The sequence below is a fragment of the Chrysochloris asiatica genome, unplaced genomic scaffold (genome assembly GCF_000296735.1).
Source record: "Chrysochloris asiatica unplaced genomic scaffold, ChrAsi1.0 scaffold00035, whole genome shotgun sequence".
NCBI lineage: Eukaryota > Metazoa > Chordata > Mammalia > Afrosoricida > Chrysochloridae > Chrysochloris > Chrysochloris asiatica.
The window spans coordinates 8327995-8338972 of NW_006408553.1; positions in this window are offsets into that span (position 1 = coordinate 8327995).

Genomic DNA, 10978 nt, shown 5'->3' on the forward strand with positions numbered 1-10978 from the left:
AGCGACCCTGTACAGGGTTTCCGAGGCTGTAAATCTTTACGGGAGTAGAAAGCCTCATCTTTCTCCCACGGAGCAGCTGGTAGTTTTGAACTGGTGACCTTAAGGTTCGCAGCCCGATTCGTAACCACTACGCTACCAGAGCTCTTTGTTGTTGTTGTTGTTAAGTGCCGTCGAGTCGGTTCCGACCCATAGCGACAGGTTCGCAGCCCGATTCGTAACCACTATGCTACCAGAGCTCTTTAGCAAAACTTTATTCACATGGGATATCAAAGAGATTGTCCGATGATTTCCACTTTCCATTGGGTCACCTCACTTTGGAATGTGATTGCATCTAAATATAAAGAAAACAAAAATCCTCACCACTGGACAATAAACAACATTCTTAGCAATGGAGAAAAGATTAAAGTTGTCAAGGACTTCCTTCTTCTTGGATCAACTATCAACACTCAATGAAGCAGCAGTCAAGAAATCAAATGATGTATTTATTGCATTAGGCAAATCTGAGGCACAAGACCTTTTTAAAGTGTTGAAGAGCAAAGATGTCAGCTTGAGGACTAAGGTGCACCTGACCCAAGCCATGGTATTTTCAATAACCTATATGAATGCGAAAGCTGGACAGTGAATAAGGAAGACCGTAGAAGAATTGATGCTTTTGAGTTATGGTGTTGGATGAGAATATTGAAGTTTCCATGGGGTGCCAAAAGAACCAACAGATCTGTGTTGGAAGAAGTGCAGCCAGAGTGCTCTTTGGAGGCCAGGATGGCCAAACTTTGGGTCTAATACTTTGGACATATTTTCAGGAGGGACCAGTTGCTGGAGAAAGATATCATATTTGGTCAGAGAAAAAGATGAAGACCACCAGTGATATGGATTGGCAAATTGGCAGCTTCAATGGGCTCAAGCGTGGCAACAATAGTGATATTGGCCCAGGATCGGGCAGTGTTTCATTCCTTTGTGCATAGGGTCGCTATGAGTCAGTATTGACTCAATGGCACCTAACACCAACAGCCTATCTCCAAATAAGTCTAAAATATCTACTATAAGTATAAATTACTTCTGTTTATATCTTTTTTTAAGGAGCTCTTGTAGCGTAGTGGTTACGAATCAGGCTGCGAACCACAAGGTCAGCAGTTCGAAACTATCAGCTGTTCCGCGGGAGAAGGATGAGGCTTTCTGCTCCTGTAAAGATTTACAGCCTTGGAAACCCTGTATAGGGTCGCTATGAGTCAGAACCAACTCCACGGCACACAACAACAATATCTTTTTAATGAAAAAGTATTGTTACTTTTATAATCAAAGAATAAAATAATACCTTATTTTAAAAATTAGATTTAAAGGCAAAATTATGACTGATAACTGCCTTAAATGTGGACCAGCAGGGATGTAGTCAGTAACTTCATCATTCTTGGTGAGCCAGATCACCCTATCCCCAAGGAGTTGCTGCGTGCAGCTCCATATGGGCCAGGCACTGTTAACACGTCCACTTAACCCATCCAGATATGATTCCTCAGGGAAGTGTCATAATGAGCCTAGATGTGGAGATTCCATATATGGCTGTTCTGATCACAAAGTTGGAAAGCAATGCTAGTGAGGACAAGGCTTTATATCTGTGTGTGGCCAACAGTCATACCTCTGGGCCAGGTAGTCCCCAAACACAGATATTGGTCAAAAACCAGAAGAAAACATGAGATGGATTTGTGTAAACCTATTCCCATGGGGGGAAAGAACTAAATCATAATACATGCCTTCACTCCACCTGTGGTTAGTTTATACTAAGTGTGGACTGAGACTACCTCCACCATTGCCTGCGTTTATAATATAGACACACCTCGAAAGCACCATTTCAGGCTTTCTCTTGTTTCATCTTCCACTGTGGGGCCCAGCTCTGCAGGGTTCCCATAGACTCCCTGCAGGTATAATCTGATAGGCGTACATCATGCTCATGTTAGGCTTCTCATGCCTTCTGCCCTGGAGTTTTCCTAAGGTGCCTCTGTGTGTTCATGCACATGAGTCCTCCTGCCCCAGACAGGCTGTCACAAGCTTCCTGAAGCTTCTTGAATAGTCTTCTGGGTTCAAGAAGTAAGCTGCATTTAGTTTTGATCACCTTGTTGATGATCAGGCCTCTTTTCTTACCTCCCTTTATTCGCCCCCCCCCAAGGGATAATTGGCTCATACAATAGTACACATAAGTCCTTGTTTCAGATTCTGGTTTTCTGAGGAATACAAACTATGATGTAACTCTGGGAGGTATTCCTTATCTTTTTTCAGTCTTATCTTCTTTAAAATAGGGATGATATAACTAAATATAATACCTACAGTCTACATCAAAAGATGTAAAGTGGTAGAACAGTGATTGACATTTGTTAAGTGTTTAGTTGCTATGAGTTGGAACTGACTGAACAGCAATAACTTTACTATGATCATCCTTCTTATGTTGTTGTTGTGTTAAATGCTGTCAAGTGGGCTCCCGCCTATAGTGACTTTTTGCATCTCAGAACGGAACACTACTCTGTCCTTTGCCATCCTCACAATTGTTGTTATGTTTGAGCCCATTGCTGCAGCCACTATGTCAGTCTCTCATTGCAGTCTTCTTCTTTTTCACTGACTCTTTTTACCAAGCAGATGTCCTTTTCCAGGGAATGGTTTCTCCTGATAACATCTTCAAAGTATATGAGACCGAAGTATTACATCTTCACCTACAAGGAGCATTCTGACTGTGTCTCTTCCAAGATAGATCTGTTTGTTCTTCTATCAGTCCATGGCACTTTCCATATTCTTCCCCAACACCATAATTCAAATGCACTAAATCTTCATCTGTCTTTCTTATGCATTGCCCGGTTTTCATATGCATATGAAGTTATTGAAATTAACATGACTTGAGTCAAGCAAAACTTAGTCATCAAACTGACATCTTTGTTCTTTTAACGTTTTCAAAAGGATTGCAGAAGATTTACCCAATGCAATAAAATACATCACTTGATTTCTTGACTGACTCATTCATGATCATTGATTGTGGAGCCAAGTAAAATGAAACCCTTGACATCAATCATCATTATTATATCAGGAGTTAAACTTTTTGCCTATCTCCTATTGGATAAAAACAAGGCAGGGGTGATTTTCTTCTTTGGGTTTTCTGTAATGTTTTCCCAGTTTTGCTGACATAACCAGCTGACGGGACTTGCCTTAGATGTGACTTTGACTGAAAGCCCTGTTGGGCATCCCTCTTCTCTGTTGAGCTGTGCGCATTTGTTCCACTTTCATGCTATTTTAGAAAGGGTGACTTCTTTCCAGATACAGACTCAGATAGTGTTACAGGAATGCCCTCTGTTCTCATAGAGACAACTACATCTCCTCCCACCCACTCCCACTCTTCCTTTTTTCTGTTCCCTCAGCTTTACTGGGGACTATTGAGCAATGATAAGACTACTGGGAAGGTTCACTGTGGCTCTCCCAACAGCAAAATGCCACCTCCACTTCCCCCTATCCCACAGGCCGGTCTGAGGGAAATGTAAGGCTGTAACAACTTGCCTTCCACTGTGGCTGGTGGAGAACTAACTGATTTCACATGTCAAATATCTTTGCCCTTGAATGGAATTATATTAGTATCGGGCTGATGAGCAGCTTTGATTATCTATTAGTCATGTAATATGGGGAAACAGTTTATTTGAATTTTAATAAACATAACTTTTTTTACATGACGTATTTAAAAGGCGATAGCTACAGGTATAAACATTAATAAATGGGTCTTGGTGAAAATGTTGCAAATCACTGCTGTTGTTACATGCTGTCGAATTGATTCTGACTCAAAATTGTTACATGTAAGGTTTCCAAGGAGTGGTTGGTGAGTTTGAACTGCTAACCTTGCAGTTAGCAGTCCAAGCTTATCATACAGTGCCATACCAGGACTCCATTTGTGAACCACTACCAACTCTAAATTGCTAGGTATTTGACAGATATAGTCTTGTAGATTGGTCACAGTTAACAGCTTTTAGCAGGACCAATGGGTACGGTAGTCTGTTATTGTTAAGTGCCATCAAGTCAGTTCCAACCCATAGCAATCCTGTAGAGGATTTCCGAGGAGCACCTGGCAATCTTGAACCACCAACCTTGTAGTTCAAACTGACTTTGCAGTCCAGAGCATGAACCCGCAGCACCACACCAGGACTCCCAGCCTGTTAGTGCCTACTAAAGTTGGCAGGTTAGGGGCCTAGGACAACAGTATAAGCCAAGATTCAATCAAAGAAGTAGGACCACTGGGATATGTAATAAAGATTTGTTACAGGAATTTGACTTTACTCAATTGTGGGAGTTAGTTAAACCATTTTTTAAAGATGCCTTTGTTTCTCTGCCTGCTCCGCAGGCATTCCACACAGATGGGAATGGGGGACTATGAACAAGCCAGAACCTATTTTGTGATTCGGAACTCACAAGGATGGACTAAAACCTTATTGACCTGTATTGACCCCTTTGTACTACCAAATCTTTAACCTTGATAATGGGCTGTGATGGGCAGGAGAAGCTGTACTCACCATCACAGAACTAAAGCTCAACTGGTCCAGAAATTGAACATGCTGAAGACCTATGCTGCAGCCCCACATTAACGGGATGAGCCAGTTGAGAAGTGATGGTGTGTGTGAGCTGCAACAGTGCTTGGGACCCTGCACCAAGTTTTTGAGTATTAAAAGAATGTGGCATTCTGCTTCACTTTTGTCTTCCAGATCTCATGCAAAATGCCTCTTGTGGTCTACATGAATCCAAGATTTCTGGGAAACATAGTTCCAGTTTAGCTAAATTAACACATTACAAGTTCACCACAATTCATTCCTTATAAACTTCTTATCCACATACACCTAATTTTAGCATACTTAAATTCTAATAAAAGAGCGGAAAGATCAAGCTTTCACCTAACGTTGTTGTTGTTAAGTGCCACCGAGTCAGTTCTGACTCAGGGATCCTGTATAGGGGTTTCCAAGGAGCAGCTAGTGAGTTTGAACCGCTGACCTTGTGGTTCAAATTCGTCTTGCAGTCCGGTGTTTATCCTACAGTGCCTAAAAATTTGCTAGCACTTTTCTTTAAAAATGTTACAAAGTCCCCTTAATCTGTAAGTGGCGTTAGGGGGATAGGAGTACTAAAAGGCACTCCAAGAGATTTCCTATATTCTGTCAAAATTCGTCTAGCCAAGTTGCATAGTAACAACCAATTTTTCCTATGTAAATAAGATCAGTTACTTCAACCAGTACAGTTACCCCTGCTCAGTCTGTTGATTATTGGCATGAGGAGCTAGGTGGCAATATTAACTTCCAGTTTAATGAAACCATTGCTGTGTTCCCTGGTGGAAGAATTCTTCCCACCAGGACTACAATTTCTAGAACAGCAGATCCCAAAGATAAAGGGGCAGAAAACAAAACTTTTACTAATGGATCATTAGAGGTAATAGAGACAGGATCCTCTTCCATTTTCACTTGGTTTCTGGATCTATGAATTCTGATTATAGGAGAAGCAGCCCCAGATATTTAGAGTGTATCTTGCATATTGGAAGGCATTACTTTGTCTTTACAAGGTGTTGCCCTCCAAATGGAACTGTAACTGAGCTCTAAAAAAGACATTCAACCATCATATCAGGTTGGTTGTTGGAACAAGGTAAGACAGGTGATTTTCATGAGCAAAGAGCCCGCTGCTCTACTTAATTGGCTGTAAAATGAGTTTCTTGATTTAAAACAACAACAACAATGCTGTGTGGCAAACATGATCGTGAATAAGGCAAAACCTAATAAGGGTAGTGGTGACCAAATAATTGTGAGCAAGGGAGGCAAATCTGTATCCAGAGTCAGTTGCTTATTCCAGTAAAAACCAAGTGCCATGCTTCCCAACATTAAAGCAATGTCTGGCTGATTCCTCTGGGGAATGGTGTTATATTGGGGTTCAGTGTTGGTCTCTTATGTTGGCAGATTAGATGCTCAGCAATGGCTGTTATCCGATCAGTATTGGTGAGTAGAATCCCAAGCTGAGTCCATGTAAAACTTACATTCTATTGGCAATGGCTAGACCATGTTCAGGACTCCATTAAGGAAGAACAGGGTATCTGGGGAATGGGGATAACTATATCTATTGTTGTTGTTGTTAAGTGCAGTCGAGTCGGTTCCAACCCATAGTGACCTTGTACAGGGTTTCTGAGGCTGTAAATCTTTACAGGAGCAGAAAGCCTCATTTTCTCCCACAGAGCGGCTGGTAGTTTTGAACTGCTGACCTTAAGGTTCGCAGCCCGATTCGTAACCATTACATTACCAGAGCTCCTTAACTGATATCCATAGGACAGGTTATTTTACCCATCTGATTATTAAGATCCTTCTTTTCTGAGGTTGCGCTTCAAAGAGCATTCAAAAGTAACAAACATCTTTATACTTCAGCTCATTCAGTGAATTGTATCCAATACCTCTTCCCCAAATCACTTTGTTATAAATTCCTGATCATGTTACTTACAAATCCCTGATCTTGCCAAATGATTAGCTATTGCCTTTGAATACCTAAAGGAACCTTGGTAGCATCGTGGATTTTGAGTTAGGCTGCTAACCTCAATGTCAGTAGTTCATTTCTACCAGTTGCTATAAGGGAAAAGATAAAGCTTTCTTCTCCCATAAATATTTACAGCCTTGGAAATCATATACAGGGTCGCTATGAGTTGGAACTGACTCAATATACACAACCATCACCACCACCATGAATACCTATCTCTGGCTATCTCTTTTTTAGGCAAAAATGAACAATAAGAATTATTTTCAAAATTCTGTCCACTGTGGGGATTGTCCATCACCACTGTCCTTTATGATCATTTACAATTAAACTGTTGTGCTTCATCCGTTCATTTTGTACTTGTGATTTATTGATTGCAAATGCATCAACAGTATTTATAATGACAAACTATGGATAACATTTTGTACACCTGGTATAACAGACCCAAAGATTTCTTTTTTGTTTCCTCAGTGAACAGATCCGTCATCGCCCCATGAGGCTGTAGGTACAGGTTGGAAAGGAAGAGGCAATATGGCAGAACGAGTACCTGCACCAGTGCTCCATGAGGAAGGCTGTGGTCTTTGATCTTCATCAGTAAGTATTGTAAGTTTTCTTGGTTTTCAGCAAGTAAATTTGTATAATCTGCATATCTCAGGTTGTCAATGACTCCTCACATAATTCAGTCTCCTGGGTTATTTGCTCAGCATATAGGTTGAATAAGTGTGATGGAAGGATACAATTCTGGCACACATCTTTCCTGATTTTAAACTATTCAGTATTGTCTTGTTATGTTCAAATGACTGCCTCTTGATCTATGTACAGGTTCCTCATGAGCACAATTAAATATTTCACAATGTCCATTTTTGTCATGTTATCCATAGTTTGCCATGATTAATACTGTTGATGCATTTGCAATTAATAAATCACAAGTAAACATCTTTCTGGTATTCTCTGCTTTTAGCCAAGATCCATTTGGCATTAGCAATAGCAGTGATAGCCCTTGTTCCATATCCTCTTCTGAATCCAGCTTGAGCTTCTGAAGCTCCCTATCGATATGATGTACTGCTGCAACAGGTTTTGAATTATCTTCAGCAAAATTTTACTTGCATGTGATATTAATAATATTTATTTGATGATTTCTGCATTCTGTTGGGTTATCTTTCTTTGGAATGGGTACAAATATGGATCACTTCCAATCAGTTGGCCAGGTAGCTGCTTCCAAATTTCTTGCTATAGACGAGTGAGCCTCTCCAGTGCTGCATCAGTTTGTTGAAACATTTCATTTTGTAGTCTGTCAATTCCTGGAGCCTTTCTTTTGCCAATGCCTTCAGTGCAGCTTGGATGCTTTCCTTCAATATCCTTGGTTCTTGATAATACACAACTTCTAGAAATGGTTGAACATAGACAAATTCACTTGGTATAGTGACTTTGTGTATTCCTTTCATCGTCTTTTTTATTCCTTCCATCGTCTTTTTTATGTATCATTTAATATGATGTCCATGTTGTTGTTGTTGTTGTTGTTGTTAAGTGTCAATGAGTCCGTTCTGACTCATCGTGACCCTGTATAGGGTTTCTAAGGAGCGGCTGGTAGATTTCAACTGCTGACCTTGCGGTTCACAGTCCAATGCTGGTTTCTATAGTGCCACACCACATATATGGATCACAGTGGCTCCATAAGATAAACACAGGACCGCAAAGTCGCTGGGAGAAAGATGAGGCTGTTTGCTCCCACAAACATTGAGAGCCTTGGAAGCCCAAAACATATATATAGTCCTGTAGGGTTAGCACTAGACTGCTAATATATATATATATAGTCCTGGTGTGGTGCTGTAGGGTTAGCACTAGACTGCTAATTGCAAAGTTGGTGGGTCAAACCTACCAATTGCTTCTTGTAAACCCTGTATAGAGGCGTTGTGAGTCACAATCGACTCGATGACACTTAACAGCAACAATAAAATATATGTATATGTTGTTGTTATATATGTATGTTGCTGTTGTTGTTTAGTGCTGTCAAGTCTGTTCTGACTCATAGCGACTCTTCATAGGGTTTCGGAGGAGCAGCTGGTGTGTTTGAACTGCCAATCCTGCAGTTAAAACCGACCTTATGGTCCAGAGCTTCTTCTACAGAGCCACACCAGGACTCCATATATCTGTGTGGTGGTGGTGGTGGTTCTGTAGAATCAGTTCCAACTCATAGTGATCCTGTACAGGGTTTCCAAGGCTGTAAATCTTTATGGAAGCAGAAAACCTTTTTATCTTTATCCCATGTAACAGGTGGTAGTTTCAAACTGCTGACCTTCAGGTTAGCAGCATTATTCGTAATAACTACACTACCAGAGCTCCTTATATATATGTATAATATATATATGTATAAATATAGATACGTGTTGTTATTATATATGCATATATATACATAGTAAGTATATATATATGCATATGTATTGTTGTCAAGTGCTACCTAGTCCACAAAGGACTCCATATGCATATATAGGTCAGCACAAGAAGAAAAAGTCAAATATTTTAATGAAATGTGTAAAGACCTGGAGTTAGAAAACCAAAAGGGAAGAACACACTCAGCATTTGTCAAGCTGGGGAAACTGAAGAAAAAATTCAAGCCTCGACTTGAAATATTGAAGGATTCTATGGACAAAATATTGAATGATGCAGAAAGCATCAAAAGAAGATGGAAGGAATACACAGAGTCACTTCAAAAAGAAATGGTTGTTGTTCAATCATTTCAAGAGGTAGCATATGATCAAGAGACACTGGTACTGAAGGAAGAAATCCAAAGTGAATGAATGCACTAGCAAAAAACAAGGTTTCAGGCATTGATGGAACACAAATTGAAATCTTTCAACAAACTGATGCAACACTGGAGTCACTCACTCATCTATGTCAAGAAATTTGGAATTTGGAAGACAGCTAAATGTCTGACTGATTAGAAGATAACCATATTCCAAAGAGAAGTGACCCAACAGAATACGGAAATCATCGTGCCATGTCATTAATATTGCAAGCAAGTAAAATTTTGCTAAAGATAATTCAAAAACTTTTGCGACAGTAGATTGACAGGGAACTTCCAGAGGTTCAAGTTGGATTCAGACAAGGACATGGAAGTAGGGATATCATTGCTGACATTAGGTGGATCTTGACTAAAAACAGAGAATACCAGAAAGATGTGTTTATCTGTGCTTTATTGACTACACAAGTGCTTTTGATTTTATGAGTTATGACAAGCTACGGACAACATTGCAGAGAATGAGTATCCTGGAACACTCAATTGTGCTCATGAGGAAACTATACATAGACCAAGAGCCGATAGTTTGAAAAGAACATGGGAGCACTGAATGGTCTAAAATCAGGAAAGGTGTGAGCCAGGGTTTTATTCTTTCACCATACTTAATGCAATTTGTATGCTGAGCAAATAATCCAAGGAACTGGGTTATATGAAGAAGAGTGTGACATCAGGAAAGGAGGAAGACTCATTAATAATCTGTGATTTGCATATGCTATAATCTTGCTTCCTGAAAATGAAGAGGACTTAAAATACTTACTGAAGAAGATCAAAGACCACAGCCTTTAGTGTAAGTTGCACCTCAGCATAAAGACGTGAAAAATCATCTCCACTTGACTAATAAATAACATCAAGATAAATGGAGAAAATAAAGAGGTTGTTAAAGACTTTATTTTGTTCAGAACAGCCATCAACATTCATGGAAGCAGCAGTAAATAAATAAAAATGACATTTTTTGTTGTTAGGTGCCACCGAATCAGTACTGACTCATAGCAACCTTATGCACAGCAGAACGAACACTGCCGGATCCTGGGCCAACATCACTACTGTTGCCAAGTTTCAGCCATTAGATGCTGCCACTTGGCCAATCCATCTCATTTGGGATCTTCCTCTTTTTCCATGACCCTCCACCTTACCAAACATGATATCCTTCCTCAGTGACTGGTTCCTTCTGACAATATGTCCGAAGTATGAGAGACGAAGTTTGGCATCTTGGCCTCCAAGGTGCACTCTGGCTGCACTTCTTCCAACACAGATCTGTTGGTTCTTTTGGCAGCCCATGGCACTTTTAATATTCTTCTCCAACACCACAACTCAAAAGCATCAATTCTTCTACGGTCTTCCTTATTCACTGTCCAGCTTTTGCATGCATATGAGGTTATTGAAAATACCACGGCCTGGGTCAGGCGCAACTTATTCCTCAAGCTGACATTTTTGCTCTTCAACACTTTAAAAAGGTCTTGTGCAGCCGATTTGCCTAATGCAATATGTTGTTTGATTTCTTGACTGCTGCTTTCATGAGTGTTGATAGTTGATCCAAGAAGAATGAAGTGCTTGACAACTTCAATCTTTTCTCTGATGATAAGAATGCTGTTTATTGGTCCAGTGGTGAGGATTTTTGTTTTCTTGACATTGAGATGTAATCCATACCGAAGGCTGTGCTCTTTGATCTTC